This window comes from Pinus tabuliformis, chromosome 2_1 (assembly GCF_031772625.1).
Source record: "Pinus tabuliformis cultivar Carrire ecotype Pingquan chromosome 2_1, CPIR1, whole genome shotgun sequence".
In the NCBI taxonomy this organism is placed as follows: domain Eukaryota; kingdom Viridiplantae; phylum Streptophyta; class Pinopsida; order Pinales; family Pinaceae; genus Pinus; species Pinus tabuliformis.
Window position 1 is genome coordinate 137,260,371 of NC_142299.1, and position 9,305 is coordinate 137,269,675.

General features: G+C 35.5%; 1 long non-coding RNA gene across 1 annotated transcript; it reads right to left on the reverse strand.

The window, feature by feature from the left end:
- Positions 1 to 394: 394 nt before the first annotated feature.
- Positions 395 to 1,076, reverse strand: LOC149199142 (uncharacterized). The gene is made up of 2 exons (XR_016253237.1): positions 856 to 1,076; positions 395 to 603 (listed from the first exon to the last, which is right to left on the reverse strand). It is a non-coding gene; the product is annotated as an uncharacterized LOC149199142 (long non-coding RNA).
- Positions 1,077 to 9,305: the final 8,229 nt, after the last annotated feature.

Here is a 9,305-nt window from a genome sequence, read left to right on the forward strand (position 1 = left end):
TATCTGAAAATGTGTTCTTCTGTAAATATTGATTTGGGGCGAGAAGAATCGGGTCAGATATTGTCCAGGATATATTTGATATAAACAATACATTTCGTATTTGAAATTGTTGTTATAACAATACATTTGATATTTGAAATTGTTATAACAATACATTTAATATAAATACTATTAAAAATTTCATTAAAAACTAATAATATAACACAAAGACAATCAGAATTAAAAATAGTTTATACATAGTCTATACTGTGAGAAAGATTCATTAAAAGCAGATCACGTGATCTGGAAATACAATCAGAAATTAAAATAGTCTAAAGTTTCATTAAAAGCAGATCACATGACAAAGAACATAAATCAGAATTAAATATTGTTGCAGGGAAAGAAACATGTGGTAAATATGACCGGCTAGCCCAAACTATCTGAAAATGTGTTCTTCTGTAAATATTGATTTGGGGCAAGAAGAATCGGGTGAGATATTGTCCAGGATTGATTTGGAAGGAAAAAAGAACTATCTGAAATATCGAACAAAAAGTCGAAAGTTCTTCGAAACTCTAGAAAACGAACTTTCAGAAATTCTCTGTAAATATTTAGGAATGAAGGGCCCTGAAAATTTCAAGAAAATCGAAATTATCAGAAGATATCAGAAATGTTTGCAGTCGAAAGCAGACAGCAAAGAAAAGTATACAGAGAAATGGAATTGGAATCAAATTATCTGAGACCAGAAGGGAAATATACGCAAAGAAATTGAAATATATTGCATTGACTGCTTAGATGAGAAGCTAGAGCATTTCTATGGCTCCACAAGAACAAGTTTTGCATTGGAAGTGGAAACCCTAATATTTAATGAAAGCGTACCTTCTTCCGAATCATTTTTATTTTTTGTTTCAGAATTTGGCATCGCAGAGTTTATTAGCTCCTCAGTATGACGACCACCTAGCTCGTCGCCTTCAAAAGCTTTTACGGAAGCACTCTGACTTGGTTTCTCGTAGTTCATCTCCTCGTCACCCTGGAAAGTCGAAAGTTCTTCGAAACTCAACGAACTTTCCGAAATTCTCGGTAAATATTTAGTAATGAAGGGCCCTGAAAATTTCAAGAAAATCGAAATTATCAGAAGATATCAGAAATGTTTACAGTCAAAAGCAGACAGCAAAGAAAAGTATACAGAGAAATGGAATCGGAGTCAAATTGCATTGGCGTGCTTAGATGAGAAGCTAGATCATTTCTTTCGCTCCACATCAGAAACTTTTGCATTGGAAGTGGAAACCCTAATATTTAATTAAAGCATACCTTCTTCCGAATCATTTTGACTGGACTATTGATCAGCTCCGAATCAATTTGACTCGAAGATTTCCGAATCAATTTTTTCTGAAAACAAGTTTTTTTTCTGAAACATTTGGACTTCGTATTTTGGAGTTGATCTGCTCGTCGCCCTGAAAACAAGTTTTTTCCCAAAACATGCTCACTCGTTATATCGGAGTTTATCTGCTCGGTTAACCTGAAAAGCTTGGACAAAGATTCAGAAATCGCAATCCTTTTTTTCTTTTGTACTAATTTTTTGAAAAATAAATCATTCATTTTTTATAACAAATAAATCGGATTTGCGTCCAGACAAGGAGGATTTGAGTCGAAGCAACGGTGAAATCCACCTTTGGAGGAAAAAACAGATCATCTTTATAACAAAGAAAATTTACATATTTCCAATACAGAGGAAAAGAGAGACCAAAGAAGAGAGAAATCTCTAAGAACATCCCGAAAGATCTAGACACATAACACAGAAATGCCACCTGCCCTGCCATACCATACGGGCGTTTCCAAATGCACTCACAACTTTTACCACACTAATAAGTGATGTGTTGCATCTTTTTATTGACTTATTTGTAATAGTATTTTGTTAAAATTTATTTCAACCTAGCAATAAATTTCTAACGAACTCTTAAATTATTTATTAATTTATGCATGGTTTAGTTCTAAATTAAAATTGCACACTAGACATACACAGAAATCATCACCACATTGGGCACATGATTTACTATTAGAAAATCTACAAATGGAAAAAACAAAAACGTGTTTTATTATGAATTTGGGATTAGTACCAGGAATAACGGACATGTAAAAACTCGAAAATGAGAAGGTCCCACCTAAGCTTACAAAAAAAAAAGAATTTGGGATTAGTACCAGGAATAATGGCTTAAATGAAGAATTAGATCTAGTTCACTGAAGCCCTTCTTAGGTGTAATCTAGATCTTTACCTTATCAAGACCTCTTTGGTTGTGATTTAGATCTCCTTGATCAAGGCTTCCTTTGTTGAGATCTACCTCCTTGGCCTTGATTCAGATCTCCTTGATCAAGGCCTCCTTTGTTGTGATTTAGATCTCCTTGCTGCACCTTCCGCACCTTCCTTGGACCATGCCTTCCTTGGCACACTGGAGTATCGGAGTGAATAGTGTCTTCACCTCTCCTTCAAATCTCCTTATATAACCTTTTAATGACTAAAACCCTAACCCTAAATTTCAATGACTACGATTAGATTTTGCCATCCCAAGATGGAGTGAATAGTGTTTTCACCTCTCCTTCGAATCTCCTTTTATAACATTTTAACGACTAAAACCCTAAACCTAGAATTCAATGGCTAAGATTAGATTTTGTCATCCCAAGATCAACGGTTGTGAATTTATTTTTAGTTGAGCTCAAATAAGTCACATTTCATCCATGGCGCTCTCCAACCTAGTATGCAACAGATGTTACATATTATGTTATGTAAACATCTTACTTTGTCAAATAAAGTAAAAATAAAAATAAAATAAAATCATACAATTAATATTTATATTTATTAATAAAAATATAAAAAAACCTACCTTAAACATTTTTACTGGGTCAAAAATAAGATAAGGAAAAAAAAGTTATGTAAACATTTTACTCTATCAAATAAAGTAAAAATAAAAATAAAATAAAATCATACGATTAATATTTATATTTATTAATTAATATTTAAAACCCTACCTTAAACATTTTTACATAAAGAAAATAAAAATAACTCTATGTTATAACAAAAAAACATATTTAAAGTAAAATAATAAGGTAAACTTGACTTGTGATGTTACTAGTAGTTTTTGAGCTCCAAGTTTATGAGAACCCATGGTATTCATCTAGAATATAGTTTATTTAAAGGAGACAATTTAAACTTCTTTTAGAGTGATTCTTCTAGCTTGGTAGATCCTGAGTTAAAAAGGATTTATGCTAGTTAAATACAAAAAGTACTTTATAAAATCACTTTACAAAGTTTACTACCTGGAGAGGCAACCTTCCGATCGACCTACATAATCCAACATCTACATCAATGATATATATTGGACATATGATTGATAGTTGAGAGCTGAGAATGGATTCAAACAAGATTCCCATCTTCAAATGGCCTATTCCCACTAGCTTGACAGAGATCAAAAGTTTTACGAGTACAACCCAATATATGAGAAAATTCATTGCAATTTTTTCCAAAAAGACAACACTATTGCATGTGATGACTACCAGAGGAAGTAGGCTTAATTGGGATAAACCACCAACAATGAGCATCTAAAGACTTAAAAAACAAGATCAATGATTCTTTGATCCTAGCCATGCCCAAATTATAGCAACCATTAACAAGATCAATGATTCTTTGATCCTAGCCATGCTCAAATTATAGCAACCATTTGAGCTAGGGATAGATGTCAATGAGTATGCATTAGTTAGAAATAAATGTCAATTTGCATTAAGGGAAATGCTCATACAAGGAAGAACACCAATGTGTTACTCTTCGAAGTTGTTTATGGAGGACTTGATTTCCCATATGATGAGATGCTATTTGTGATTATGCAAGTAAGAAGGGAAGCACTATCTCCTAGGAAAAGAGACCATTAGTTTATTTTCAACCCCTCATTACCTACAAAGTTGGAGAAAGATGTAATAGTTAAGGTATTATAAATGGTTAAGTTTCTAGCAACAATTCCACATGTTGGTCATTGGGTGTCAACTTACTGAACTTATAACATAACATGTGCATTCATAAGATACTAAAGAATAAGTTTAATTTCACTAGATATTGATAAATACATTCCAAAATTCTTTTGTTAAATCCCCTCCCCCTACATTTTTCCAAAGATTTATACATGAACACTAAATCTCCCCTATTTTACAAGTTATTCCTTTTTATAAACCCCCCATACCAGTAATCCCTTTTATAAACCTCTCATACTATAACGGGCCAGATTTCACTTGGGTTTTCATGCACCATTTCACTTGGGTTTCCATGCACCATCTCATTCAACTCTAGATTGTTAGACATATAATTTGGTAGAAAATGAAATCAACTTTATTAAAGATCACTCACAAAATGATGTACAATGTGTACATATTAATACAACAAGAAAATTGTTGATCCATTTTCCAAGTATTTTTGGACTCTAACAACTAATCATCATAATACACACTAACCCAAAACATAACCCAAGGGTTAGGTGTCTAACATTCCCCCCCTTAATCCGAAGGGATGTATCAAAGTCCAAGAAAGAGAGTTAAAAATGCAAAAATGTACCTCAGCCAAGAGTTGAATGTCTCTTAGAAATGGTTTTCAAGGATGACCACAAACCAAGGATGGTGGGTTTTAAGAGAAAGCCACAAACAATACCCCAAATTTGGGAGAACTCAAGGTCTCAACCACATTTGGAACCTTCACAGTTGTTCTTAGATCAATCAAAAATCTCAACTCTAGAACCATCAATGTAGTTCCTCGAACAATTTTGAATATAGCTAGAAGTTGAAGTCTTATGCTAATGGAAGTGTTCATTCACAAACATCAGCATGCCAAAACAATGCAACAACATTGTCTAGAACTCTGAATTTGAACTCGAACTCTAGACTGTAGCAGCAAAATTATGATATTTATCTCAAGCTCGCTTGACAAATCTTCAAACCTATAGCAGACCATCAATTCCATCAATTCCCCCCTTGTTAGATACAGGGTGAGAATATGAAGTACTCTTCATCACTGCAAGTTTGGTCAATATTGTTGGAAACTAGATCACTACTTAGAGGAGGGGAGAGGGGGTGGGGAGGTGGTGGGGGGGGGGGGGGGGGGGGGGGGCGCTTGAATCAATTGTGAGAGCACATATAAATTGTTTCTCCAAATGTTAATCTTTTAATCCATGCACAAATTGAAACACACAACCATATATCAAAGCATCAAAACAAATATGAAACCATAAAATCAATCAACACAATGGACACAAGTACGTTTGGTGGAAAACCCTTCCCCGGGCAAAAAACCACCCTGTTGCTAATCCGTTGCTCAATTATTTTATTAATTTGTTGAATAAATTTTACATGGATCAGCTCACTCCCATGAGCCGGAAGACTCGACTTATTTTCACAGTATACTGGCACCTATGAGATAGGAAATTATTTCTCTCACATATCTATGAACTACCATCCGTTGAAGGCCACCAAGATCAACTATCCTCAGCCAACCGCCATTGGACTATCCAACTCCTATTGGATGGAGAAATCTCTCCCTTCTATTGAATCTGCCAAGTCACTCTCTACTCTGAAACCTCTATGCCTTCACTTCCTCCATGTAAACCTTGTTTCATATATTTTTAGACTTGACTCCCAATTCGCTCAACATGAGCACTGCAACAACATTGTATCTAAGCACAATTAAATGATAAAACTTGTAGCACAAGTTACAATAAAAAACTCCACACAAGCTCCAAAACAACTCCTCAAAATACTACTCCAATCCACACATCATCTTCTCACACACTGTACCAATTTGATGATTGAAACATACTTCATTTCGTTGTTGCTAAACTGCAAATTGTTTCAGAAATTCTGCATAATATAACTCACACAGTTTGCACACTCTTCTCACACATACATTTAGTCAACACCACAACTAGACAAACAACCATACTAGTAATGAGATTTATCCAATATATGGATGAACTCAAGTGCTTAACTCAATAATTATAGAGAACTACTCAGCTCAACAATCGTTTTCATATGCTTGATTTGATCCCAATTCAACTCATTAACTCAATCAACCACTAACTCCACTAGCCTTTTTTATATTTTCAACTTTAATCAACTTCTATAAGTCCCACGAACTTTTCCAACCATAAACTGAAAAGTTTTTATCAAGGATGTTGCCAAAACACAAAAAATAGTTGATCGACATGAGGAATGCGGAAAAATTCTCATGAAAAACCTTGGTCTCTCCCACAACACTGTCTACATGTGTCTGGTAGTCACAGTGGCTCTCATGAGCCTACCTCCATGTGATTGGAGCTCTTCGGTCGCTCTGATGAGCCTGACTCCATGTGACTGAGCCTAAAGATGAAGAAAACCAATGGATCTTCAGTCCAGATGCTCTGCCAACTTATGGAACACCTTCTTCAGCTCCTTATGATGCCTCCAAACCTCTGTGTCAAGTTTGAAACTCATGAAATTTGATAAGAACAAGTCAATGACATCTCCAGCTTAGTACCAAGACCAACATCTCCAAATTCTCAAGTAACAACCACAACCTCTCCAAACATCTCCAATACCTGTAGTAGCATCTCCAAGCTCCTGTAGCAGCAGCATCATGTCATCAATTGTCTCTAACACTGATAGAGGCACCTCCAACACAAGAAGCCACAACTCAACACATGTAGCAGCATATCTAATGACTCCAATACATAAAGAGACATATGCAACACCTAGAGCAGCACTCCAACAACCTGTAGCAGCATCATCTCCAACCATCAACAACATGTCAACCTCAAAAAAATCATCACATGTCAATGCCATCTCTACTCAGCAGCAGAAACATCATGTCACAAGCAAGTTGACATCAATGCCAGTTATCAAGATCATCAAACCAAGCATCCATCACACATGCACATGACAAGCAACATCTCCAACCTGTTGACATCGATGCCAACAAACTCCCCCTCTAGCATTGATTTCAACCTCCATCCAACAAGTGAGGATGATCTCTATACATTGTCCAACAATTAAGTTGCTCTCTATCCATCCAAATTCTCTCCCCCTTTGACATTAATGGAAAAGGGACATACCAACACTAAATTTAATGCCAATAATGTGTTAGATGAAAGGACTCACCTTGTCATACGCAACATCATGTTGATGCAAGACTAATGTAGACCAAAAATCTTAGCTTCCAATCATGTCTCTGCCAATTTCATACCATCTGTGTAATGAACATGCTCCCCATAAGCATGTAGTGGAGTTGCAATCATATTATGCATGTTGAAGCAATACATCTGCATGTTGCAATAAGCCTCTTTTCCAAGTGCAAGAGACTACTACTCAAGGACCATGACTCCAATTGACTTGGGACATGATATAAAATACAATATAATGCTTCATGGAGCAAATACATGGTTGTGACAAATACATATGATTGACATAACAATCCTCTATAAAACCTCCTATCACCAACCATGACTCTATGGACCCAAGTTTAATCATTCACCCAATATGTGGAGCTACATCAAAGATATACAAGATGAAACATTACTTGGACTCCAATTGACCCATACATAGCTAATGATAAGACATGCTAGACACCATGGGTCTCTCCACGAACAATGAGCCTAAAAGAGAAACAATGATAGTACATGATTTTTACATATGCACACAATGGTGCACTTTTCTATACATGCCCAAAATATTAAATAACATGAGTGCATGGAAACAATGAGCAATGATATATTCTTCATATAACAGTGCAATGACAATAAAATCCATGGCATATGCGTCAAGATAATATCCCCCATAAGCAACAATATAATTTCCATGTGTGGCAGCAACAAATAGGAGCATTAACCAAAACATTTGTTAATGCAAGGACACTCAACACCTTGGCCATCACCATCCCAACAATGAATATTTTGCGATAAATCATGATACCACTACCATCCACCATGTTCCACGTGTGCATCAACACGAAAATCAACTAATAGCAACATAGGAATATGTCATATAATAACAGCAAATATATCCTCATCGACCATCAATATAATGCATCATCATTAGAAGTAGCACATCAACAAGTACCAGCAATAAAATACCATATGCAATCTATCCATGAGTGCAAAGACTGAGCAGTAACATCCATCATGCAAAAAACATCATGATCATAAACAAATGCATAACCTCATCATAGGTGAGAAACATATCATCAATGAGGCGTAAGCGAAAAAATGAGTGAGAAACAAAACATGTATACGTGATATATGAGAAGCAATTTATATCATCATCTCTCAACCATGTAAATGCATACTATAGGAAGCAACATATTCTTTTCGTGCAACAACAACATCATGACTCATACATCTAATACATATCAATAATATGCATGTAAATATCATGAGCAACAACAATCATCCTTCTCATATCTCATCCATCCAATCAACACATGAGTAGCAACATATGAATCAACATGACTTAATCATATGAATATCCAACACACCATGAGGAACATCATGCTTCATCTAGAAGTGAAAACAAGCAATGACACACATATATTCTATATGAACCAACTCTAACACATCATCAAATATCCATGGCAACAACAACTATAATAGAGCATGACTATGATATAGCAATGAAAACACTAGTAGCATCCCAAATTTGCCATGCAACCATACTATCTCATCCAACATGTAATGTGTGGCAGCAACAACAAAAACATTCCTACATCAAAATAATGTCAAAAACACATGCGCAAAGAATTCGTCCATAGGAAGCACATATGATCCCCTTGAATCTGTGACCCTCCATCACACCTTGACCATGTGCATGAGAATAACTATATGGTTTCCATATCAACATTAGCACCAACATGAACCAAAACATATAGTTTCTCTAAAACCTATCAACAGATGTACATCATTTCTCAACCTAAAAACAAATTGGAATAGTAATAGAGAAAAAAGCTAGAAATAATACTTCAAACCTCAAGGACTCCCCCTGAACACACGCATCTCTAAAATTGCAGATTTTCCTTCAAGTACTTAACCATATGGTTGCACAATTAAAGATTTGCATGCAACTCATTATCCAACCATATGCTCCCCCTAAGACCAAGTAGGCCTCGGTTTTTGGTGGAAGTTCCTTGCTACTCTTTTCTCCTCCAAACTTTCATCTGCTCCTCTTTCTTCTTCTTATGTACTTTTCCATGCATAATCTCTTATTTCTGATTGTATCTCCTAAAAAACATGGGCAGCTTTGAATCCTTGACCTTATGCCCAACATTGTCGTGC